Source organism: Microcaecilia unicolor, chromosome 5 (genome assembly GCF_901765095.1).
Source record: "Microcaecilia unicolor chromosome 5, aMicUni1.1, whole genome shotgun sequence".
Classification (NCBI taxonomy): Eukaryota; Metazoa; Chordata; class Amphibia; order Gymnophiona; family Siphonopidae; genus Microcaecilia; species Microcaecilia unicolor.
Genome location: NC_044035.1, coordinates 84,221,570 through 84,249,336, shown reverse-complemented (window position 1 = coordinate 84,249,336; position 27,767 = coordinate 84,221,570). Strand labels below are relative to the sequence as shown.

The 27,767-nt window shown below is 43.8% G+C and overlaps 1 protein-coding gene across 1 annotated transcript in view; it reads left to right on the top strand.

The window, feature by feature from the left end:
- FAS (Fas cell surface death receptor) overlaps positions 1–27,767 on the top strand; it is a 69,389-nt gene that overhangs the window by 498 nt on the left and 41,124 nt on the right. The window lies entirely within an intron of this gene.

The window sequence follows — 27,767 nt, the reverse complement described above, 5'->3', positions numbered from 1 at the left end:
ATCTGTTGTTTTGTGGGCCAGCCTTTGCCTTGTTTGCTGCTGTATTGTGATGATCTTACTATGGGGCCAATGTACGGTAATAAAATGTGTGTGTGCGCATGCACAAACAGTCCCACCAACATCAATTAAATGCCATGGTAATGAAGATATTAACTATTAAAGCCAGATATGAAAAAATGTTTGGCCTGAAGGCAAGCACACACACTTCTATCGTGTCGGGGCTTTAACACCTGGTCTGAGGAAGAGTAAAAACTTAGGGAACCTTTTGCTAAGCTGTTTTAAGAAATGGGCTTAGTGTGATCTAATGTGAGCCTTACATAAGAGTAGTCATATTAGGCCAGACCAATGGTCCAGCTAACCCGGTATCCTGTTTTCCAAACTGTGGCCAAGTCAGGTCACAAGTATCTGGCAGAAACCCAATTAGCAGCAACATTCCATGCTATCAATCCCAGGGCAAGCAGTTGCTTCCCCATGTCTGTCTCAATAGTAGACTATGGACTTTTCCTCCAGGAACTTGGCCAAACCTTTTTTTTAAACCCAGATATGCTAACCGCTGTTACCATATCCTCTGGCAAAGAGTTCCAGAGCTTAACTGTTCATTGAGTGAAAAAATATTTCCTCCTATTTGTTTTAAAAGTATTTCCATGTAACTTCCTTGAGTGTCCCCTAGTCTTTGTACTTTTGGAACATTAAAAAAAAATCGACGTACTTCTACTCGTTCTACTCCACTCAGGATTTTGTAGACCTCAATCTTATCTCCCCTCATCCATCTCTTTCCCAAGCTAAAGAGCCCTAACCTCTTTAACCCTTCCTCATACGAGAGGAGTTTCATCCCCTTTATCATTTTGGTCGCTATTCTTTGAACCTTTTCTAATTCTGCTATATCTTTTTTGAGATACGGCAACGAGAACTGAACACAATACTCAAGATGCGGTCGCACCATAGAGCGATACAAAGGCATTATAACATTTTTGGTCTTATTCATCATCCCTTTCCTAATAATTCCTAGCATCCTGTTGGTTTTTTTGTCCGCCACCGCACATTGAGCAGAAGATTTCAGCGTATTATCTACGACAACACCTAGACCTTTTTCTTGGTTGCTGTTCCCAAGGTGGACCCTAGCATCAGGTAACTATGATTTGGATTGTTCTTTCCAATGTGCATCACCTTGCATTTGTCCACATTAAATTTCATCTGCAATTTGGGTGCCCAGTCTTCCAGTTTCCTAAGGTCTTCCTGTAATATTTCACAGTCTGCATGTGTTTTAACAACCTTGAATAGTTTTATGTCATCTGCAAATTTAATCACCGCATTCATTGTTCCAATTTCCATATCATTTATAAATATGTTAAATAGCACCGGTCCCAATACAGATCCCTGCGGCACTCCACCCTCCTCCATTGAGAGAAATGACCATTTAACCCTATCCTCTGTTTTCTGTCCAAGAACCAATTCCTAATCCACACCAGAACCATGACTCTCTAATTTTCTCATGAGGCTCTCTTGAGGAACTTTATCAAAAGATTTCTGAAAATCTAGATACAGTACATAAACAAGCTCACTTTTATCCACATGTTTATTTACGTCTTCAAAGAAATGAAGCAAATTAGTGAGGCAAGACTTCTCTCGGCTGAACCCATGCTGACTCTGTCCCATTAAACCATGTTTGTCTACGTGTTCTCTAATTTTATTCTTTACAATATTTTCCGCTATTTTACCCGGGACTGACGTCAGGCTTACCAGTCTGTAATTTCATCACCCTCCAATCTTCAGGTACTATGGACGATTTTAACAACATTATTACTAACAATATTACTAACAGCAAATCAGCAATTTCATGTTTGACTTCTTTGAGTACCCTTGAAATTAGCGCACGCTAAACGCTAGAGACACCCATAAGAATATATGGGCGTGTCTAACGTTTAGCGCACGCTAAAAATGCTAGCACGCCTTTGTAAAAGGAACCCTTGGCTGATTAGCACATCAATATCCATTACCCATCCCTGCCTACCCCCTCCAAATAGATAGATAAATGTGTAAACTGGCTCGTTCATTAAGATTCGAGAGTGTTTGTTGATGCCACAGCTACGAATGTAAAGCACTAGACTCAGGGTTAGCTTAATCATTGGACCAAGTGAGGCTCTGGCTCAGGGCGCCAGTGATTAAGGGCACCAAAATACCCAGCCTCTGATCTCACCTGGTCTACAGGTATAGCCTTTTCTCCTCCAGTCCAGTCTCTCCCCACAGGTCCGGCACTGCTCCGTCACCTCTATCACTCCCCTCCAGTTTTGTAAAATTTATGTCGGTTGCCAGCAGCAACAGCAGCAACATGACAGGCTGCCTTTGGCTGGCCCCTGGGTCTTCCCTCTGCTGCGTCTTGCCTCCTCTGATGCAATTTCATGGTGGGTGGGACATGGCAGAGGGAACACCCAGGGGCTGGCCGAAGGCAGACTGTCATGCTGCTGCTGCCACCAGCAACTGACGTAAACTTTACAGGACTGGAGGAGAGTGAGAGAGGTGGGGGAGGGGGACAAACGAGTGAGTGAGAGAGACTGGACTGAATGGTGGGGGGGAGATGATGAACCCATGGAGGGAGGGAGGGAGCACTGGAAGTGAAGCAATGGTGTAGGGGACACCACCTATGCAAGTTGGCTCAGGCAGCCACTATCCCTTGAGATTGGACTGCACATTTCTGCACAGAAGAGAATTCTAGCACATGCACATATGTATACACATGCAATTCCTATTTTTTGAAATACCAACCATATAACTTTATGTGCAGAATAACATTCCAGCATACATGTCAATATAACTTTGTGTGCAAAATCTAGCTGCTGCTTATGCAGACCCATGAGCACATACTTCCACTGTGCTCTTCCATGTATGCACACATAATTTGTGCAAAACGTATTTGCATACTATTTGGTTACTACATGCGTGCATTAGGAAATAATGCCCTAATCCTTTAGTGCATGACTGTAATGCAAGGTTAATACATCCGCCCAGTGCATCCTAAAGCATTGGTTTGTCACTCTTTTCTCTCTTGTTTCTGTGGCAGATTGGTGTGCATAATGATTGCTAGATGGGTAGGAATATGATGGGGGCTGTAATGTGAGCAGCATTTGCAATGTCCCCTGGAACTAATTTCAGATAGGCCACCTTTTTAAGCTCGACCTGGGCTGTATTTGAACTTGTAACAGGAAATGTCTGCAGATAAAGAAAGGAACCTTAAGGTGACAGAACCTGTAGACCAGTAATCTTCACTATTTTTCAAGCAAGGGCCAGTTTGGCAAAAAGACTTCAATGTTAGAGCAATGACCACTGATGGACAAAGTAATTGGTACCCAGCAATCTGGAGCGGGTCTCCCGTCAGTGTCAGAAGCACACATAGCTAAAACAACCTCATTCTCACCCCCTCAGCCCAGCTTCTCTCCCCTATACTTTTCTTCCCCAGCCTCATCCCAATTAGTTTCAGTCCCAGCCATCATCCTCCAATCTGGATCTCTCCCCAGTTTATTTCCCCCTCACTTTTCCCAGACTCTTGCGGCCATTTCGTCGCTGCTTCTATAACAGCTGATCCGTTTTCTTCCAGCATTGTCTCTCAAACTTAGAGCCATGAGGTGTCCAAACTCTTTCACTGTTTAGTCTAATGCGAATAGCGTGGGAGTTTTTGAACGCTGCATGACTCAAACTTGCCAAGAGCCGCGTAGCCTAAAAATAAACCAGAATAGCCATTCGGGAGGCAGTGCCAGCAGCAAGGCTGGAGAATTGTTGTTGGATACTGGTTTATTCAAGAAGTGACAATGAATGTGTCTATCCAAAATTATAGAATAACTTTTCCATGATTGTGTGATTGCCGTATTTGTTATGCCAGTATTTGATCATGATGGAGTGTAATCTGCAAGGAGTGGCATGAATCGTTTTGTTTATCGTTTATTTATTTTCTATACTGTCACTTCTTGCATAGCAAATCAGAACGGTTTACATCTTATAACTATTCAGGTACTTGCACTGTCCCAGATGGGCTAACAATCTAGGTATATTGTACCTACTACTACTACTACTTATCACTTCTATAGTGCTACAAGGCATACGCAGCGCTGTACACCATACACGAAAAGATAGTCCCTGCTCAAAGAGCTTACAATCTAAATAAGACAGGTAAACAGACAGAAAAACTAAGAGGTAAGGGAATAAAGAGGTGGGGATAAAAAGACAGGGCACGTGAGTAGTGGTTAGGAGTCAAAAGCAGCGTCAAAGAGGTGGACTTTTAGTCTGGACTTGAAAACGGCCAAAGACGGGGCTAGATGTACCTGGGGCAATGGAGGGCTAAGTGACTTGCCTAGGGTCACATGGAGCTGTAGAGAGAATTGAACCTGGTTCCCCAGGATCTTAACGGTCAGCAGTGGAAATTGAACCCGGTTCCCCAGGTCCACATCCCGCTGCACTAACCATTAGGCCACTCCTCTGGCTGCCTTACGGAGCAGACTAGTTGGACCATGCGGGTCTTTGTCTTCTATCATAAACTATGGGGCTCATTATAATTCAATCTTATGAATATATACTATAATTTGTACTGTTAGTATATGGTTCTACAAGATGTTATTTTTTTAGAGCCCTGTTTACTAAGGTGTGCTAGCATTTTTAGTGTATTCTAAAAATTACCACGCCCTAACCGTGTAGACACCCATAGGAATATTATGGCCGTCTACACGGTTAGCACGCGCTAATGCTTAGCGAGTGCTAAAAATGCTAACACACCTCTAGCACGACTTAGTAAACAGGGCCCTTAGTTTCTTCTTGTATACTGAAATCCTTTTCAGTAAAAACTCTTAGACAAACAGTAAAAACAGTTAACTCTGCTTAGGTCTCATTATCTATCTATCTACTATCTATCTATTCATGAAACAAAAAGCACATTTATTCCTTGCAGTGCCTGCTGCTGTTGCTGTCATTGTATAAAGAAGAATGAGGGAGCTGAACCCCAGAAGAGATAGAGGGCTAGGTGTGAGGGAAAGTTGATGTCTGGTGGGAGCAGGAAGAGAGGTGGAAGGCTGGGGGGGGGGGGGGGGGACAGGGCAGCACAAGGGTATATAACCTTGTCCACACCATCATTTAACCTGAAATTTTGATAATTAAACTCAGTCATGATCATCCCTGATGCTGGCAGGCTCATAATTTAAAAAAAATAAAATAAAATAAAGTGGGATTTGAACCTGGGTCCCTTGGTTTACTAAACTAACCACTAGGCTGACCCTCTGCTCTGCATAGATAATCTGTGTGGCCATTTTCTAAGAACAGACATCCACGTCCCTTGTTTTCCCTCTTTGAAAATTTGGACATTTGTTCATGTTGGGTTTTTCTTGCGCATGGACGTCCATCTCACATATTTTCAAATGGGCTGTATCCTGTTCAAAAATACATGTGAGATGGATGTAGGGTTGCCATATGTTTGTTTTTACCCGGACATGTCCTCTTTTTGAGGACATCGCGGGGTGCCCGGGCGGGTTTTGCCAGTCTGCCTGTATTTCTGGGTTTGCGGGTGGGTGGGCTGCAGGATGTCCTCCCCTCCCCTCCTGTACCTTATTGTTGTGCCCTGGTGGTCTAATGGCCTCTTTGGGGCAGGAAGAAGCCTCCTTTTTCCTGCCTGGCACTGCTTCAGATCATGATCTCTTTCTCCTGACACCACTTCAAAATGGCAGCCGAGAGTTCAAGCGGTGGCCTCGTGATACTTCCACAGAAGTCTTGCAAGGTCTCTGCTTGAACTCTTGGCTGCCATTTTGAAGCAGCACCGGGAGCGAGAGGTCTCCAGCAGCACCAGGCAGGAAAGAGGGGGCTCTTTCCTGCCCCAAAGAGTTGATTAGACCACCAAGGTACAGGAGGGGAAGGGAAGGGAAGGGATGTGAATGGAGTCATGTGGTTAGAGGGAGGGAGGGAGCTGTAAAAAAAAAAAGTGGGTGGAGGGAGGCTGGAAGAAATTTGGGGAGGGGACATAATGGGGGGAGAGGGAGGGAATCTGGCTTTCTTGGGGGGGTCAAGTTGACACTGCTGTGTAAGAGTGTGACAGGGGCATGTGGGGGTGTGAAGGGGTGGGGTTGAATTATATTTTGTGTCTTTTTTTTTTTTTTTTTTTTTTTGTCATGGCAAATATGGTAACCCTAGATGTCCGTTTGGGACATTGTAACTTGAACTTCCTTTTGAAAAGGCCCCTCCACACATTTAAATGTTATTTTTTTTTTAATTTTCTTTATTGAGTCAATGGAAGAAGGAACAAATGCAAAGATATCAATCCTCCATAAACAAACAGCAGCAATACATACAAACAGCAGGCAGCTATACAGCCACCATTATCCTTTGCACATACAAGAGTATTTAATATGAATCTTAACGATTAACACAGGGTCCATTCTCCCTTGACATTTTCTCCCCTTTCCCCCACCCTTGAACCCCCCCCCAGGTCTCCACCCCAGAACACCTAAGTTGCTACGTCACCCTCTTTCATATACATGCTAGAATACCTTTCCCAAATTTTCCCGATAGATCTTATGTCTGCTGGACATTGAAAGAGTATTGCAGCGAGATCCATTGCGCCATTTCTTGCATTAGGGGGGTAGGATCTGCCCATTGCTGCAAAATACACTATTTTATTAATAAAACAGCTGTTAAAATACTGACACTGTGCTTCATTTAATCCTTCTTCCTGCAGCTGCCCCTCATCACACAATAAAATCGCTCTGTATGTCCACTCAAATGGGCGCCCCAATGTGCCCTCAATGACCGCCACAACTGTGAAAGCAACGGGCACTCCAAGAACGAATGAATAAAATTGGCCGTGGCCGAGTGACATTTTATACACCCATTATCTTCCCATAAGTCCAACACTTTCCCCCTCTATCTGGTTATATATACTCTATGTGTAACCAATTATTTAATTTCCGGGGTAAATAATACCTACTAGAGTACAAATATTCTACCTTTACACCCACAGTACTTTATATGTAAATTTGATTATATTGTTGAAGTGTGAGTACTGTGGGTGTAAAGGTATATATACTCTGTGCAATACTTTATATTGTATAACCTGAAGAGCAGCATTTACTGTAATCCTAGTAATTATTTCAAACGCCCCCCTCATAATGTCCTGAGAGATCGTTTCACCCAAATCCATACTCCAACCCGCAGCTAATCCCTCCAAACAAGCTGCAGTCCTATGATCTCTTATCAGGCGGCTCCACTGAGAAAGCCCATTGGAGGGAGCAGGCATGTTTAAAAACAGATTATCAATTTTTGTGAAGGCCACCTGGGACCCCACCAAGCGCACCACAGAGTTAAAGTAGTCTCTGAATTGTAAAAATTGAGAGTTAGGCTCTACGCTCGCTTGATTTGATCAAAGGTAGGGAAGGATGACCCCCCCCCCCCCCCAACTCTGTCAAGTGCTCCAAGTAACGACAACCTCCCCTCGCCCAGCGTTGGAAAGTACCCTGCCCCATGCCCGCAGGAAAATCCGGATTATTGATCAGAGATAGAAACAGGTAAACCTTCCCCGCACCCCACACTGAGATCCTCCACCAATTCCAGGCCTTACTTAAAGCTAATACAAACTGATTCTTTCTAACTTTACCTCCCTTCCATCGTCCCCGACCCTGCAAAACAAAGAATGCATCAAGAGGGGCGCACCAACTTTGCTAGAAACCTGGCATAGCATATTTAGCATTCAGTGTATGGATTTCGTGTACCCATCTGACCAACAATGCAACATTGTAATGCTTTAGGTCTGGAAGACGTACACCCCCCTTAGATCTATCCTGCGTTAGTTTTGTAAAAGTAATGCGGGGTCGCTTAGAATGCCATATAAATTAGCTAATAATACTACGGTATAAACTTTCCTCCTGCTGACGAACCCATATGGGTATCATCTGCAGAGGGTACAATAATTTCGGTAGAAGCACTTTTTTACCAGCACTACCCGACCTAAGAAATTCACTGGAAGGTAGTTCCAGTGCACACACAATCGACGTATGTGCTCAATTCTCTCTATAACATTCTTCCTGTAAATCCATTCGTAATCAGCACTTAAATAAACCCCCAGGTATTTTATCCCAGTTCGAGCCCACACCAAAGGGAAGTCAACAATGGTATTACTTCTACAGGGGTCACTAATAGCAGAGCCTCCGATTTCCCAAAGTTAATTCGTAATCCTGCAAAATCTCCAAAAGCACTTATAAGCTTCATGACAAGGGGCAGCATAACCGAAGCGTTGCTCAAGAGCAGCAACATATCATCAGCGAATAAGTTCACCCGATATTCACATTCTCCTACTCTCACGCCCTCTAGATCCCCCGCTTGTCGAATCTTAGCTGCCAAAGGTTCCAAAGAAAGCACAAACAGAAGGGGCGAAAGTGGGCATCCCTGTCTTGTACCACGACCCAGGGAGAATGACTCAGTTAGGGCATCATCGATGAGAAGTTGAGCTGTAGGATTACTGTATAGCATCCGTACCCATTGTAAGAAGGCTCCTGAAATACCGAACTGTTCCAAGACCCAGAACAGATAGTCCTATAAAATTTTGTCAAATGCCTTCTCTGCGTCCAGACTGGCTAAAATCATATCCCTGGGCGCCCTACTCCCTCCCTTAAAATCCTACAAACTTTTAGAATATTAGCTGAAGCAAATCTGCCCAGCACAAATCCCACTTGATCAAGATGTACAAGATGGGGGAGGACCCCCCCCCCCCCAGCCGCGCCGCCAGTACCCTGGCCAGGATCTTTAAATCTTGGTTTATTAGTGATATAGGCCGGTAAGAGCCCATCAATTCAGGATCTTTCCCCAGCTTTGGCAACACCGTAATATAGACATGATTAAGAGTTGAGCTCATTACCTGAGAGTCTCATATCCTCGCACAAGCAGACAAAAAGCGGAATAAGGAGATCCTGAAGAATTTTGTAAAACTCTGTGCCTAGCCCATCCGGACCAAGGGCCTTTGCCAGTTTAAGCCCTTTAATTGCCCTTTGGACCTCCTCCCCGGTTAACGGCGCGTTGAGCACACCCACTTGCTTCTCTGTGAGAGTCGGTAACTGTAGATGGTGAAAAAATTCCTCTCGCAACGGCCCTGAGGAAGAACCCTTATCATATAATGATGTATAGAAACGGGAGAACTCTTGCTGTATGGCAAGCTGAGTATGGTGATATTTCCCTTCTGAATCTTTGGTCTTAGCAATATAACTTTTAGCAGAGCAGGCCTTCACCAGAGAGGCCAATAGCTTCCTGGTTTTGTTTCCCCACCTATGTAGTCTATACTTGTATGACTTAACGTATAAAGCTCGATCATCCAATAATTTTTGCAGCTCCTTTTTGTATTCCAAGTATGCAAGCCGATGCTGTTCTGAGGGTTGGGAAAGTAAAAGATGTTGTGTTCCCCTCAGCTTATCCGCCCTCTCTAAGGTGGCTTGTTCCCGTTTCTTGTAAAGTGCTGAGGTAAAAGCAATTATCCTACCCCTAATCACTACCTTGGTCGCCTCCCAAAAAACCCGTGGACCCACATCTTCCACTCGATTCTCATCCAAGTATTCTAACCAAACTTTCTTAAGATATGACTTAAATTCAGGGCTTTAATAGAGGGCCGGATTCATGCGCCACCGCGGAGACCTAACCCCCTCCCCCTAACCGACATCCATCCACACCGGGGCATGGTTACACTTCCGCCTCTCCGATGGTTACCTGTGCCACAAAGCGCAGCAATGTAGGCGAAATCAGGATATAATCCAAGTGAGCGTGAACCCCATGAGGGTGCGAAAAAAAAGTAAAGTTTTGCTCCTCCGCATGTAGTAACCGCCAAATGTCTAATACTGCTAGCTCTGTGATCATGTAAACTCCTTTTTGAGTGTGATCCCCAAGAGGCTGCCTCAGTGGCTTACAGTCTATAGATCGGTCACTGGTAATATTAAAATCTCCCCCTACGATAAGGGGGTAGTCATCCAGCCTAGCTAACCGGGCCCGCACCTGGGTGAAAAAAACTATGAGTGTACGTATTAGGGGCATATAAGCTACAGAGAGCCACTCTTGACCCTTGCATCGTCCCAGCCATAACTACATATCTACCCTCTGGGTATTGGTAAAGGCTATGCAGTGTAAATGCTAAAGATTTTTTGATTAGCACAGCCACTCCCCCCTGGTGGCCATTGAAAGAAGCATAATAGATTTCCCCAACCCAATCTCTGCGCAGTTTAGCATGTTCTATGTTGTTCAAATGCATTTCCTGCAATAAAGTGACATCAGCATGCAGTCGTTTTAGGTATTGTAAAACCCTTGTCCTTTTTATTGGAGAATGAACCCCATCCACATTTAGGGAAATAATTCTCAGTGTAGCCGAAGTCATATTTGTACAAATCAAATTCAACAGCAGAAGCACTGAAGCTTGAAAAAATCTAATGGGCCTCCCAGCTGCCCCCCCCCCCCCCCCCCCCACCGGAAGCCTTCTTCTCCCCTGATTATTCCTATCAGGATAGGTAACCCATTCACTGATACTCCAGAGTGGAGACCCAGGGTACGAACAGCACCCCCCCTTTAGCAAGTATAACCCCTTCCAATAGCCATACATACACCCAACACACCAAGACCAACATCCTCTCTCCCGTCCTCCAACCCATTCACACCAACCTTTCTCCCTCCCTCCCACCTGCACCACGCTTTCCTCTCACCCCTCAACATATCTAACAGCTTCAATACAACTAGCAATCAGGCAAATGAACAGGTATATGGTGATAGTACAAGTGTCTCATGGAAACACAATTTTAACAAGAGAAAGCACCACAGCAAAAAATCCAGGCATTTCAGCTCAAAACCGCCCTCACAGGCCGCCAACACTGACCCCTATAGATCTCCACTCACTGTGCAGTGTGACCACAGGACTCTCTAGTTTAATCCAGTAACCTCAACTCACCCAACGAGGGAGTTAAACGGTTAATATAAATGAAATTCTTCTGCCAAAATCCATCAGCTGAAACAAATCTAATTACAGCTTATCCATAAATTATTTAAGCTCTGAAGGATCTGTGAAAAAGATAGTGCTATTATGATGGGTCACTCGGACCTTCGCAAGGTAAAGCATGACAAAGCGGATGCCTTTGGTAAACAGGGTTTTACAGAGTTGTCCCATCCGCCTCCGCTGTTCAGACACACGAGCAGAATAATCCTGAAACAAAAGAATCCGAGCTCCTTTGTATTCCACAGAGCGCTTAACTCTGAACGCCTGCATCAACCGCTCCTTATTGGCGTAGTTTAGAACTCTTGCAATCGCAGGTCTGGGGCGCTGTTCTCCATCTCTAGCAACACCCACCCGATGGATACTCTCCACGTGCACCAGCCCATGCGGTAAGGCCACTTCCAGGTGAGATGGGAGCCAGCTTTCAAGGAACTCCTGGAGCTCCTTATCCTGCACCACAGCTGGTAAACCAATAATTCTTATGTTGTTACGCCGGCTCCTATTTTCCATGTCGTCTGTTAGCTGCATTAGTTGCTTAGCTTGTGCCTCCACTGCCGCTAGTCAACCCGCCACCTCCTCTGATTAGTCCTCCTGCATGCCGATACGCTCCTCCGCCAGCTGAAGTCGCGATGCTAGGCCCTCAAAATTCTCCTTTATTTCGTCAACCTAAGTCTGGTCTAATACCATGGTGAGCTCCCGTATCGCTTCTTCTTGCAAGATAAAAACACTGAGGCACTATTCTGTTGCACCGCCATTTTGGGACTCCCTACTGGCACGCGTTCTCTGCTAGGCCTGGGAGTTTTCACTGTCATATCCCGTCAACAGCGCTTGGTGACTATAAAAACCTGCCCTGCCCGACGCAGGTACCTGAAGCAACAAATCGACCCATTCACAGCTCCCGAAGAAGTCTGGGGGGGGGCCCCTCCAATTTGCGGATTAAAATGCAGGTAAGAGGGAGCAGAGCCGACGACCATCCAGTCAGCCTAACGGCATCACGTGACCCCCCCCCCCCCCCCATTTAAATGTTACATGTGTGGAGGGGGAGAGGGATCTTGGTGTGATAGTATCTGAGGATCTGAGGTGACGAAACATTGTGACAAGGCGGTGGCCGTAGCCAGAAGGTTGCTAGGCTGTATAGAGGGACATGTGACCAGCAGAAGAAAGGAGGTGTTGATGCCCCTGTATAAGTCGTTGGTGAGACCCCAACTGGAGTATTGTGTTCAGTTTTGGAGGCCATATCTTGCTAAGGATGTGAAAAGAATTGAAGCGGTGCAAAGAAAAGCTACAAAAATGGTATGGGATTTGTGTTACAAGACATATGAGGAGAGACTTGATGACCTGAACATGTATACCCTGGAGGAAAGGAGAAACAGGGGTGATATGATGCAGACGTTCATATATTTGAAAGGTATTAATCCGCAAACGAACCTTTTCCGTAGATGGGAGGGCGGTAGAACTAGAGGATATGATATGAGAGTGAAGGGGGGCAGAATCAAGAAAAATGTCAGGAAGTATTTTTTTACGAAGAGAGTGGTGGATACTTGGAGTGCCGTCCCGCGGGAGGTGGTGGAGATGAAAACGGTAACAGAATAAAAAAATGCGTGGGATAAACATAAAGAAATCCTGTTCAGAAGGAATGGCTCCTCAGAAGCTTAGCGGAGATTGGGTGGCAGAGCCGGTGGTGGGAGGCGGGGCTAATGCTGGTCTGTGCCCTGAAAATGGCAGATACAAATCATGGTCAGGTATACACATAAAGTAGCACATATGAGATTATCTTGTTGGGCAGGCTGGATGGGACCATACAGGTCTTTCTCTGCCGTCATCTACTATGTTATGTAAATAACTTCTTGTCACTGCTGCTGCCTTCTTCTGTCTTATACTAGTTGTGTTTCCATTCTAATAGGAGGCGGTACAGGCAGCTGTGGAGACAGAAGTGCAGTGCTTTTATTTTCCACAGAGGTTCCTGCTCGTCGTGCTTATGTTCTAATAGATTTGCTCCTGTGTTCCTCTGGGGTAGCTTACAATAAGTTCATTAATTTCATTAATGTGGATGGGTATTTTTGATATGTTTAAATCCAACTGTGGATATTTTGCTCTAAATGTCCCAAAGTCAAATAGGAAATACATGGCCATTTTCGAAACAGAAAAACATTTAGCTTTTTGTTTCGAAAATGGTCACTTGCTAGTTGTGTTTGTGCCTAGTGTGTTTATTTTTTTGGTCCATTTTCTGAAAACGAAAAGTCTAAGGGCTCTGTTTATTAAGGTGAGCTAGCGTTTTTAGCATGTGCTAACCATGTAGGCGCCCATAGGAATATTATGGGCATCTATACTTATGGCTTATGGCTGCAGGGGTCACCTGTATGTGGGTACAGTAGGTTTTTGGTGAGATTTGGAAGGCTTACACTTTCCACCATAAGTGTAACATGTAGAGTGGAATATGGGCCTGGATCCCCTTCTTTACAGTGCCCTGCACCGACCACTAGGCTACACAAGGGACCTGTGTGCTGCTCTATTAGGACTGGTTATAACATCTGAGGCTGTCATAAAGGCTTGTATGTACTGTTTCACATCTGTGCCAAAACGTTTAGATTGTAGCCCTGGACATTTTTGTTTTGTTCCATTATGGCAGAAAAACATCCAAGTGTTAGTAATGCCCAAATCCTGCCCTCGACACACCCCCATGTGATTTGCACGCACTGCTGACGAACTGCATATCAAAACATTTGAATGTTTTGGCAAGAAAAACATCAAAATACAGCTTTGTGACACTTTTTGTACATTTTTCTGTTTCAAAAATGAGCCCCACAATGCACGGAATCAATTTAAACACACATTTGCCTAAGAATAAATGTTTGAAAAGTTGATTTCCACGTGATATTACGCACATTAAAAAGCTCTTGAGCTTGAAATATCTTGAAACAAACCAAATTATTGTCTGAAAATGGGCCCAAAACTTGAAAATGAACCAAAACGTTTTCTCCATGCCCATCCCTACTGTGAAGCAGGAGGGCAGAAAGAAGGACAAGGGCTGTTTATGTGAACTCACTCCTTCTGGGAGACTTCCAGGCTGTTTGATCTTGGCACCTGAGCAATCGGTGGTTTACAAATCTGTCCTTGCACAGCACCAGCCAGTTGATTTTCAGTATATCAGCAATACATATAAATGAAACAGATTTGACTTTCACTGTCTTCAGTGTATGCAAATTTCTTTCATGCATATTCATTGAGTATGCACTCTCCAAATAAGTTTGAGAACAACTGCCTAATTTATCCAAGGTGTTATCAGAGGCCACTGATTCCTTAACCTGTCCTATGGCCCCATAGTCTATCGGCTTTTCAAGATAGGCACAATTAATTAGTTATCTATATAAATAATTCTCACCTCCAATGTTCTGAAGCTCACTCTGTGGCAGGGAAACACTGAAGCCCTGTACTGCTGGTAGGCTAGGCTGTCAGCACCAGTCACTCTCACTTATAGACCCGCCCTCAGCCACGCCCTATCCAGACATAATTCACAACCCCAACGTTCTAATGAAGCTTCCAACATTTCAACGTTCTAAATTTGTAGTTGTATAGATCCCATGAGTGTCTGCCCCGCCCTCACGTCAAACATGATGACGTTAGGGCGGAGCACAGACATTCAATGAATCAAGGAAGCCCATTGGTTAATCTCTGTTTCCACTCCCCAACGCAGCCGTCATTCCCATACACGCAAAACCAAACAAAATTGCCGCTGCACCCCGTCCCCCCGCCCACTGTCCCCCTCACCCACCCTCCCGCAGCCGCTCGCTCACCGTTCCGCCGCACCCCCTCTCCTCTCCAACTCTGGCCATGCAGCAGGATGATTACTACACACAAGTGGAAGTGACCCAATCAACTACACTGTAAGCAAGGAAGCCTATTGGTTAATCTCTGTTTCCACTCCCCAACACAGCCGTCATTCCCTGCGTTACCCCCAGCCCTAAAAACTATGGACAATCTAAGCAACTTTGGCAAATCTTTGAAGACACATCTCTTCTTCAATAGAGCCTACAAAAAGAACCCTTAAAGGCACAAATCACCACACAACCTACCCAAACCGCTAATTACACCTCCTACATCACCCTATTTAATACTCCCTTCTCTTTCTTCAAATATCTTCGTCCTACCACCGAATATATCTAAGATCCTCTCATGACTATGTCATAATAACACTCTGTAAGCCACATTGAACCTGCAAAAAGGTGGGAAAATGTGGGGTACAAATGCAATAAATAAATAAAATAAATAAAAACACTCAAAACCAAGCACACCTAGGAGCTGCTGATCCACATTGTCGTTTTTTTTCTTCTTACATCTGAAACACGTCTAAAGCTGTTTCTACTAGATAAACTGCTCCTTAACAGGTAAAGGACAAAAGGTTTTTGGTTTTGGTTTCTTACTGCACACCTTTTTAATTTATTTGAAAGCTACCCATCTGTACATATGAATATCATGAAATCTAAATTAAATATCACTAAAATAGCTTTAAAAATTATTCTACCTGGTAGAAACAGCAATTTTAAACTCTGTATTTTCACATCATTTGTCAACAATACAAAGTTTATCCAGGGTGCCCGTGGCTGCGTCAGCCCCGCCGTTGCCTGTCAATGTGTGTCACTGAAAGAGTATGGGGGAGCTCCAGCTGCTTGTGGGTCAGGACTGGACTTAGCTGCTGGACGCCAGAAGCAGTGTCTCCTTAGGTTGACAGCAAATAGCAACCTCCCCCCACCAAGCACCTCCCAGGGAGGGAGGAAGGTAGGGGACAGGACCGTGGAACTGGGAGGGAGGGGAGGGACCCTTGAACTGGGAGGGGGACCCTGGAACTGGGAGGATGACTATGGAACTGGGAGGGAGGGAGGGAAGGTGACCCTGGAACTGGGAGGGTGGGGACCCTGAAACTCTGAGGGAGGGTGGGGGGGGGGGACCCTGAAACTGGAAGGGACCCTGGAACTCGGAGGGAGGGGGGATTACCCTGGAACTCGGAGGGAGGGATGGAGGGGGGACCCTGGAACTGGGACGGAGGAGGGAGGGGCCCCAGCACACACTCTGATTCTCACACACACACTCTCTCTCTCTCTCTCTCTCTCTCACGGACACACTCGCACCCAGTCTCACTCTCTCTGTCACACACACACACTCGCACATTCACTCTCACACAGTCAATCTCACATACACTCTCTCAAACATACACACTCCGAGGAAAACCTTGCTAGCGCCCGTTTCATTTCTGTCAGAAACGGGCCTTTTTCACTAGTGTTGGTATATAATAGGTCTCTTATCCAAACAAGAGCTCTGTAAAATATGAGGGTTTTTTGTTGGGTATCTCACTTTGCTGTGAGGCCATTAGAATGGGTTTAGAATCCACTGCCATAGGCACCAAGTGTAAGAGAATCTTTGATAAATCAAACCCTCAGATTTTACAGAGCTCTTTTTTGTCTCTCTGAGTTCTCTCCTACTTGAATGACTATATTAGCTGTTTTGAATCATGGGAGTTCCCCAGGCACTTGGAAACTGAGACTCCTGGATTATTATTTAACTTTATATAAATAACTTTTTTTTTTATTTAAGTAAGACAGAGAGATACGAGTTAAACCAGTACAACAATCTACAACATACAGATTGTGCAAATATACAACACCATTGCGCATGCAATGATTTCCAAAGGAAATGCAACTTTCAAAGTCCTTAAAAAGGTCCTTGCTCTCCCAAGGAAAAAAAAAAACCAATAGATCAAGACCAAAAATCATATCTGAATCAGTTATACTTAATTGAATGTTCACCCCTAAGTCCAATAACAAGCCCATAGCTTGTCATGTTGTGATTTAGTTCCTCTAATTTACTTGTGAGTAACTCTAAGATCATAATTTCTCGAAGCTTAGTCATTCAGATCAACTCAGGCTTCATCTTCCTGAATTAGGCCATTATCAATTATTCAAAAGCATTTTATCACCCACTGCCTGAATGATGTTCATTGGAGACATTCTCATCCTCTCACCGTAAAATATATAGACACATAAACATAATTCTAACCAACCAACATACCTTTTCCCATAATAATTGGACCTGAGGACAACTCCACCACGTGTGAAGATAATCTCTCCACTATCCACAACCCCGTCAACATCTAGGGTCCATTAAACTAAACGTAGTGAAAAAACTGGTGTCCTGTATGCTCTATGAAGCATTGTACACATAAGTTCTCTACTTTTATTACAAATGGAGTTCTTTGCAATTTGACACCAAATCTGCTGCCAGTCTTCATCCAATTCCATTCCTAAATCCCAGTTCCATCCCTCTATTAGTTTATAATCGGTATCATATTCCTCCCCCCCCCCCCCAAACATCAATGCAAAATATAGTTCAGTGATAAATTTTCCCTTCATGAAAGGTTAAGACCCTCTCAATAATATTTCTAGATCTAAGGCAGCCACTGGACCTCTCTACCCTCAGGACCATCTGCTTTAATTGTAAGTAAATATAGTGTGTGGGCCTCGAGAGTATAGATGGCACAAGGCTCTGTGAAGGATTTGACCTTTTCCACATCTGCCCCCCTCCCCCCCCCAAAGCCTCTCCCCTCACTCAGGGAGGTCTTTTGAAAATGTGATTGGGGATAGCTGCACACTCGTCACTAAAGAGGTGGCAGGAGCCCCCACATCAGGTGTCTTAATTTCTTTCATCACCTACTGCCAGGCTCTGAAAGTATGCTGGACAATAGGGCTAGTATGACTAAGCCCTTTCACAGTAGTATGAGTCTCAGGACCATAATGCAGTTGTGCTGCTAACCTGTGACCTTCGATTTGTGCTTCCTTCACATTGGTCCACCCCTTTTTCTTGCCAACTCAAACCATGACCTTACTCCCAACAATTTCTCAGCCAGATAAAATTGGATCTCTCTAAGCCTTCAGTAACATTAGGGAGTTGTAATGATGTAATCTTGATGCAGGGCACTTTCTTACTCCACCAAAAGGATGGTTTAGTTTATTTACTTAGGGGTCCTTTTACTAAGATGCGGTAAAAAGTGGCCTGCAGTAGTGTGGGCGTGTGCTTTGGGTGCATGTTGGGCCATTTTTTCACTGTGTCTGGGAAAAAGGACTTTTTATAATGGGCCGGGAAATGGGCGTGCACTGAAATTAAAACTAGTGCATGCCTATTTACAGCCTGAGCCCTTACTGCCACCCATTGACCTAGCTGTAGGAGCTCATGCGCTACCCACGTGGTAACCATTTTGATTACCGCCAGGAACGCCCCCGTGGTAGAAAATTGAAAATTATTTTCTACTGTGGGATTTGGCACACGCCAGACTCAGACTTACCACCGGGCGCATGTACTAGCCTGGCAGTAGTGCCGATTTGGCACATGCTAGCCCTCTCACGCCTTAGTAAAAGGGTCCTTTAGGAACAAAGCAAAGTAATTTGTGAAATAAGTACAACTGAGGCAAAATCACCATCGTCATTAAATTAGCTCACTCTAGCAGGGAAATGGGCAAATGATATCAATCCACTTTGCTAGAGAAGTCTTAATCAATAAGGGTCGATAATTAGCTCTAAACGATTGGGTTACCGTGGGTGCAATATGCAAGCCTAGATAGTTAAACCCAGATGTAGCCTTCAAAATCCAATACACATTGTGGAATTGGCTACTTGTGGCCCCACCTTTGTGAACTGGAATTTATAATAATTTAGTTTGTAACTGTAGAGCTCGCCATATTACTCTAACAAGCTTGTTAATGTAGGCACTGAGACACCTCTGTGAGCAAAACAATAACATCATCTGTTCACTCCCCTTTTAAATTGTATTTTTTTTTAATTAAATGAAGCTTAAGAAAATGATCAAACCTCTTTAGGGGTGTGTGTAAAAAATCATGATGCAAGTGCAGATTGGGATGGGGTGATTTAGTGGTTAATGTAATGGGCTTGCAATGAGAAACCCAAGCATTAGAAGGATTTGAGCTTGAATTTGTCACCCGCTACTTTAGGTCTCCGTTTATTATAAACATTTGAGGGCTGGGGTTGTTGAACCTCTGTTAAATTCTCTGTATGATGCTCTGAATTAGGGTGCTATATTAAAACGAAAAAAGGAAAAATAACTTTTACCTATAGTAAAATTGGAAACTCTGACTTCTATTTCTGCTTCTCTACCATGTTCAAGGGCAAATACCCAGAGTAAGTACTTGAAGATAGAGCACAGCAAGTAAAATGTTCTATTTCTTTATTGGTCAGTGTGTGAAGTCTCGGAAGGAATGTGGAAGGATGTTTGTTGCTTCAATCATCAGCTGTATGTGGTAATTTTCAAGCTGCTTGCATTGCTTTGAAGTCCACAGTTAACTTTTTACCCCCAGTTTATACCAGTTTTCTAAGGAAATGTCTGTGTGTCCGTTTACTCTGAAAACTAGTGCGGGTACAGGGTATAATGCTGTCTATGTGTAGTCTTTTCCTTCTTCAATTTAAACCCAACTGCAGCATCATGTATCTGACATCCTGGAATGAACATGTTATAGCAAAACTCTGTAAGCCACATTGAGCCTGCAAATAGGTGGGAAAATGTGGGATACAAATGCAATAAAATAAATAAATAAAAATAACACCTCCTAATGAAGCCCAACACTTAGTATTATTAGCCAGTTAAGAATGGGTAGTTTCCAGATAGCCCTTTTGGTGTGTAAATTAGTACTTACCCGGTTAAGTGGCTTTTGAAATTGCACTCTCTTGGCATTTGTTTGCTAGAAACAAACTACTTTTCATTTAAAGGCCAAGTATGAATTGCTGACATCATCTAGACCAATAGGAGGGCAAGGGAGACGGGATACGGCCGTCTACAACATACATTGCTCCCGAGCTCCCCCCACCACCACCTTGTCACGTGGTGGTTTTCACTTTCAGACGGTTGGGAGCATTGGCGCCGACTCTGTGGGTGCTGTGGGTGCTTGAGCACCCCCAATATTGAGAAAAATTCCTTATATGTGTTCAGGGAGAGGTCATTTCCATTGGGCTTAGCACCCCCAATAATTTTGAAAAGTTGGCTCCTATGGTTGGGAGTAGCTGGATTGGATCTTGTGTCAATCAAACAAACACGATCACTTGCAGTTTTGATTGAGAAAGCCAGCTTTGTTGTAGGAAGAAAGAGAAGGACCCTTTCTTATTGCACCTAATGACCGAGGCAAATATAAGGTTTCTGGCTCCCGCCATCCAGCGGTGGGTAGAGGAAGCTTCACGTCAGTGAGAAGGTGTGGTAGCCGTGTTAGTCCACTTTTAAAGGTTATCAATAGAAATCAAACAAAATAAAACATGGAAAAGAAAATAAGATGATACCTTTTTTATTGGACATAACTTAATAAGGTATCATCTTATTTTCTTTTCCATGTTTTATTTTGTTTGATTTCTATTGATAACCGTCAGTGAGAAGAAACACAGGGATTGAAGAGAGAGAAAGTTCCGGTGGCTGGCAGTGCTGAGTCCTCCGAATGGGGAGCAGATTTCACATTGGTCACTACGTCTTTGCCTTTCAGCCTGCAAGGGGGTGGGGGGGGGGGGCAGTGTTTCCATTGTCACAGTGGATGACATATTCTCTGAAGTTTAATTTAAAAGATCTTCTGTTGATCCCTTTTATCCAATAGAGTGTACATTCCACATTACAGAAACAAAGCAGTATGGAATACATGAAATGTATAAACTGCACCTAAAAACGTAATACAACCCTTAGGATGACCCGGTAAGCAATTAAATGCAGAGAGTCTATTCAGAATTTTCTCTTGCATGTTTCATGTGTGGGCCTTACATCCTGTTTACATTGTGAACCCCTCTGCATAAAGAAAGGTGTGGTACTGTAAATGGCATTCAAAACTCTTTCTTGTTAAAGTAATTGGATCCCCCTTTAAAAACTTGTTACTATACGCTTCTTTGTTTTTAGTTGCTGTAAAAATATAACCACTCCCTTCTTCCAATATACGCACATTCTGGTATGTTTCATCTTGTAATTAAATAAATTTTATTTAATTTTGGCATTTGCATTCTGCTTAACCATAATGTTCAAGGCGGAGGACAGTCTAAACAAAATATATTGTACAGTTAACATTATAGTTTAAACCTACATAATAATTCTCACCTCCAACGTTCTAACGCTGCCTGGGACCGTGGATCCCTCGGAGGTGGTCTGCTTCCGTCGGTAGATCAGCTTGACGTCATGCTGAACACACAGCTGACAGAATCAAAAGAACTGGCACACGCAAAACAAGGGGAAAAAACTGTCTGAACACACAGCTGAAAGAACTGGCACGCGGAAAAACAAGAAAAAAAATGGCTACCGCACTCACGAAGCTGCCACGCGAACTGCCACGCACACCAACCGTCCTAAAAAAAGGCAGATGACCAGAGTGCCGCGCTAACAACCCTGCCGCCCTCCAAAAAACAACGAAGTACAGAGACTGAGGGCCTCACAGAGCGCCCTCCCGACCCTGCCGTCCTACAAAAAAAAAAAAAAGCTGAGCAGACTGACGTCCTCTCGAATAGAGCGCACTAAAAAAAAAACAGAAAGAGCTGACACACGCACAGAAACTTGAACAGAAGATCATTGAGGAAGCAACGCCGCGAAGGCCAGAACAGGACTTCAGCTGATGGGGGTTGGGGTCCCCCGTCAGCACAGGTACTCGACGGCGGCGGGGGACGGTGTTCGGCGAGAAGAGGGGTCGACAGGGTCGCAGAAGGGGGGTACAGGGGTCCGTAACGCGGAGGAGGAGGGGGGTGTTGAAAACGGAGGGAGGGCAGAGTCTGGAACTCAGTGGGAGGGGCGAGAGTGGGCCTTGAACTGGGTGGGTGGCAGGCCAGGGAGGCTGGGAGGGGACAGAGCGAGGGAGGGGGGGATTGCCTTGCCAGCGCCCATTTCCTTGCCTTCAGAAACGGGCCTTTTTTACTAGTCATATATAAAACCATCCATTGAACAAGTAAGAATATACAAGAATTTAATAGTAGGTATAAATATGCAATTTTATAGTTTGAACAGAGTAGTTCCATATGAATAGATGTGAGTAGGCAGCATTATAAAATAATGGGCCAGTTGGTCCTATTGTAGTTAGATTATAGGATAAGAAATCGGTGTTAGAATGGTAGAGTTGCTTTGAATAGCTGTGTATCCCAAAGGGTCTTATATCCCATGAGCAGGAGTGTTTAGTGATGCGAGCAAAAGGAATTGGATGTTTGGTTTGAGGAGATTGAGAGCTTAAATAGAAAGGGTCAGTTTCAGATGTGAATTGTTTATTTTTTGAACTAAACAGAAGGGCATTGTTTTACGGATTTTGGTTCCACAGAGTTGGGCGTCAGATGCATTCCATAATATTTATGAAAAAGCCAGTTTTTAGTTATCGTCAGAAGCTCATGAAATCAGATGTTAGTCTTGTTGCTACAGGTAATTTGTTCCAGACTCCGTGCCGCTGCCTTGTAGGGTGGTGTTAAAGGTTTACTCAGCTGGAAGACCAGGTTGTTAGGTACGATAAGCTTAATGTCTTTAAGAGATCTGAGAGCCCTCCTGGGCTGATAGGCGTGTACAGATTTTTGTATGTATCCTGGTGATAGTCCATAGAGACCTTTGAATATTAAGGTCAGCAGCTTGAATTCAACTCGTGCTTTGCAGGGAAGCCAGTGTAGCTTCTTGAGGAATGGGGTGGTATGATCACTCCATCGCCCTCCTCCGATTAGTTTTGCTGCTGCATTTTCTACAACCTGTAATTTCCTGATTAGTTTGTTTTGAATGCCTAGGTATGCTGTGTTGCAGTAGTCCAGTGTAGGTAGCACTAGGGCCTGCACAACCATTTGGAAATGTTTTACTTCTAGCAGATACTTAACATGCCTAAGAAGTTTCAGTTTGTAGAAGCATTTGTGGACAACCTTATTTATTTATGTGGACATAGTTAAGTGTGAGTCAAGATAGACGTCTAGAAGTTTTATCTCTGTCTTAATGTTTGAGGAACCTGCCAGTTTGGGTAGAGGGTTGGGTGGATTTAATGAGTCATTTCTGATCTAGAGGATGTTGGTTTTGTCTGGATTGATTTTTAGGTTTAGGGAACAAACCTGGTTCATCAGGAAGTATACTGCAGTTAGGTCCTACCATGGAAATGGTGTATGATGTCATCAGCATATGAGAAGCGTTTGGTCCCAAATGGATTTAGTATGACCTCTAGGCCTTTGAGGTAGAAATTAAAAAGGATTGGGGATAATGGGGGGCTGTGTGGGACACCACACTTTATGGGCCAAGAGCGTGAGAGAGATTGTTGCCATTTTGTCTGAATTGATCTGTGTTGTAAGAATCCTGTGATCCATTTCAAGACCACTCCTGTGATACCTACTCCAACTAGCATTAGGGTACTTATGAGCTTTTTAGGGCCTAAACATGCCATGTACGTACAGACCGACATATCTGGAGGTCAGTGAGTGACTTTTGCCTTCATCCTTTTTGCCCTGTTTCTAGAGAACACTGACAGTTTGCTAGTGGTGTGGCAAGAGATCAAGCTTGAGGGTATACAATGTGATAGTTGGGGAGAGGAGGAGGAGAAAGAATGAGAGTTGGGGATGTGTGCCTGGGGGGAGGATGAATAAGAAGTAGGGTGTGAGCCTGGAGGGGAAGAGAATGAGAGGTGGGGGGTATTGCATGTGGGAGAAGACTTTGGGGGTAGAAAGAAATAGGGGATCTTGCTTGGAGTTGGAGAGAGTACTGCAATTGCAGAGAGAGATGGAACGGGGGAAACTGGAGCCTAAGGAGGGAAGAGACAGGAAAGAATTTCAGGCCTTAGGATGGGGAAATTCTGTGTAAAAACACTACCAATAACCAATGCAGAATTTTTTAATATATTATGCACAGAATCTTCAAACATTTTGCACAGAATTCCCCCATGAGTAATTCGTGCACTAGGCAGTAGTCATTAGGGCAGAACTCCGTTTCCTCATTCAGTGCCCCCCTCCCCCAGAGCAACTGACCCTTTTGCCCATAGGTAAAAATGACCTTGTATAAGTGTGAACATAAGCATGATGTATGAATGTTGGGGAGGGGGAGGGGAGGGGAATATATATAATTAATGACTGTGTTAGGGTGCTTGCCCAGCTGTGTCAGGACTGTCAAATGCGCTTTTAACAAAGTTGGTGATTGCATGTTTGTCTCCTTAACAGTGGCAAGAAATAATGCTGAAACAAATCACTGTTGGGTGGACTAGAGGGGCCATCCTTGACTCTCTATTTTCAACTCTTTACTCAGACTTTTTTTTTATTATAATAATTCCATTCAACTGGAATTGGATAGAGTTAAAGAAAAGAGGGCTGGTTGAGGAAAAAGAAAAAAAATGCTATTTTCTTCCCATATGAAATCAGAAGACTGGGGAGGTTACTGGGTTTATTTCTGCTTTGAACAGAAGTAAATGTATTGTGTGCAGGTCTGAGGGACATAAGTAAGATGTATACTGAGGGGAAGGGTCAGAAGCGTTGTTCCCGCTAAGCTGAGCAGGAGTCCTCCATCTACAGTCCTGCCAGTGGGGGGTGTTTTTTCAATAGTGAGGGAGGGCAAGTTCTGCAGGACTCCAGGGAACCTGCCTGTCCCTGGAGATTGAAAACATAATATTGAAGTACTACTGGTAGCAATGTAGTTGGAGGACACCCACTCATCTTGGAACAGTGGTCAGAGACTCTTCAGCTTGGAGAAAAGGCGGCTGAGGGGAGATATGATAGAGGTCTATAAAATAATGAGTGGAGCTGAACGGGTAGATGTGAAGCGTCTGTTCACGCTTTCCAAAAATACTAGGACTAGGGGGCATGCGATGAAGCTACAATGTAATAAATTTAAAACGAATCGTAGAAAATTTTTCTTCACTCAACGTGTAATTAAACTCTGGAATTCGTTGCCAGATAATGTGGTAAAGACGGTTAGCTTAGCAGAGTTTAAAAAAGGTTTGGACGGCTTCCTAAAGGAAAAGTCCATAGACCATTATTAAATGGACTTGGGGAAAATCCACTATTTCTGGGATAAGCAGTATAAAATGTTTTGTACATTTTTGGGATCTTGCCGGTTATTTGTGATCTGGATTGGCCACTGCTGGAAACAGGATGCTGGGCTCGATGGACCTTTGGTCTTTCCCAGTATGGCAATACTTATGTACTTATGAGGCTGAGAAGAGCTTGCCTCCTGTTTACTCTTAAGGACTTTCTGAGTTTGTTTTAGAGTATTTCAAAGTAGGGGCCAAATATTTCCATTTTGTTCTGTAACCCTATGGGTTAAATTTTAAAAGATTACCTGGCTCCTTCTAGATCGGTGTAGAGGCATTGAGCAGTGCAGTGAAGCTGAGTAGTCTGTGTGCATGTGCTGAGTGTTCCGCATGCTGATGGAACTCTCAGGAAAGTGACAAACAGCTCAGGCTGGCAGTTCGGAGGGAGCTGTATTGGTGAGAGCATGTTACCAGGAAAAGACTGGAAGAAAGTTGGTGATGGAGATCATCACCTGAAAGAAACGGCGTCCACCATTCAAGAGAGCCAGAGAAAAAACAAAGACAACAGCTAATGACTGAAACTATTAAAAAAGTGCACATAGGAGAAAATAGTAAAGGAAACCTGAACAATAAATGAGAGATAATTAAAAGAAAAAAAAAAAAGAGTAGGGGAAAACTTACCTGTTGAGATCCTTGAAGGTCTCCGGAAATCTGAAAGATAGGAGAAAAGAAACTTTAAAGAATCTAGTGTTTTGTAAAATTGAATGTGCTTAAATGATTTATGTAACTAATATTTATACTCATCTGAAAATGTTCTCAGTGTTTCTAGAGACGAAACTGATTTGTTTTGCATACCTGTAATTGAAATACATATGTTAAATTTGCAAGTTGGTAAAATTTCAATAACATTTAAATCTAATTCAAATAATAAAAACATATTTTCTTTTTATTGTTAAACGCCCTGGTTGGCGTTGTCATTTTGGGGAAAACACTGTGACATATTTGGTACCATCATTGTAATACTTTGCTCCGCCACCAGGGGGTTTACAGTTCTTTCCAGCCCAACAAATGTTGGAAAGAAATTATGTATACTACTACTACTACTTACCAATTCTACTACTGCTTATTTCTATAGCGCTACTGAACATATGCAGCTCTGTATACTTGAACATAAAGAGACAGTCCCTGCTCGACAGAGCTTACAATCTAATTAGGACAAACAGGACTAATAAGGGATAATGGAATTACTAAGGTAGGAATGATAGAACGTGGGTACTGAACAAGTGAATAGGTGTTAGGAGTTAAAAGCAGCATCAAAAAGGTGGGCTTTTAGCCTAGACTTGAAGACAGCCGGAGATGATGCTTGAAGTACTGGCTCAGGAAGTCTATTCCAGGCATATGGTGCAGGAAGATAAAAGGAATGGAGTCTGGAGTTAGCAGTGGAGCAGAAGGGTACAGATAAGATAGATTTGCCCAACAAATGGATTTCCCATGGAGGAGTGTAGGGAGAGATAAAGAGTGGAGAGGTACTGAGGAGCTGCAGAGTGAATGCACTTGTAAGTCAATAAGAGGAGTTTGAATTGTATGTGGAAACGGATAGGAAGCCAATGAAGTGATTTGAGGAGAGGGCTAATATGAGCATAGTGACACTGGTGGAATATAAGTCGTGCAGCAGAATTTTGAAAAGATTGAAGGGGAGAGAGATAGCTTAGTGAGAGACCCATTATGAGAAGCAAGTTGCAATAGTCCAAGTGAGAGGTGATAAGGGTTTTGGTAGTATGCTCCGAAAGGAAACGATGAATTTTGATGGTATTGTAGAAAAAGAAACAGTAGGTTTCAGCAGTCTGTTGAATATGTGCAAAGAAAGAGAGAGAGAGGAGTCTAAGATGACCCCAAGCTTACGAGCTCATGAGACAGGGAGGATGAGTGTTATCCACAGAGATAGAGACTGGGGGAAGAGGAGAGGTTGGTTTAGGGTGAAAGATAAGAAGCCCAGTCTTGGCATGTTTGGTTTCAGATGGCGGTGAGACATCCAGGCAGCAATGTCAGACAGGCAGGCTGATACTTTGGCCTGGGTTCCTGCTGAGATTTCTGGTGTGGAGAGGTAGATCTGGGAGTCAGCAGCATAAAGGTGATACAGAAAAATATGGGATGAGATCAGAGCACCAAGGGAAAAAGTATAGATGGAGATGAGAAGAGGTCCCTAGACAGAACCCTGAGGTACACCGTCTGATAGTGGGTTAGAAGTAGAGGAGGATCCACTAGAGTATACACTAAAAGTGCGATGAGAGAGATAAGAAAACCAGGAAAGAACAGAGCCCTGAAATCAAAGTGAGGACAATGTATCAAGGAATAGGTGGTGATCAACAGTGTCAAAAGCAGCAGATAGATAGAGAAGGATGACGATAAAATAGAGACCTTTGGATCTGACCAGGAACAGGTCTTTGGAGACTTTAGCAAGCACTGTTTCAGTTGAATGAAGAAGGCAGAAGCCAGATTGAAGTGGATCAAGAATAGCTTGCAATGAAAGAAGGTCAACACAACGTCGGTGAACAGCACGTTCAAGTATCTTGGATAGGAAAGGCAGGAGAGAGATGGGGCAATAGATGGAAGGACAAGTAGGGTCCAATTAAGGTTCTTTTGAGGAGTGGTGTATCTGTCATGTTTGAAGGCATCAGGAACAGTCGCAGTGGAAAGTGAAAGATTGATGATGTGACCGATAGAAGGGATGACAGTAGAAGAGGGTATGACCGATAGAAAGGATGACAGTAGGAGAGACAGTGCTAAGTAGATGGTGCGACTAGGATC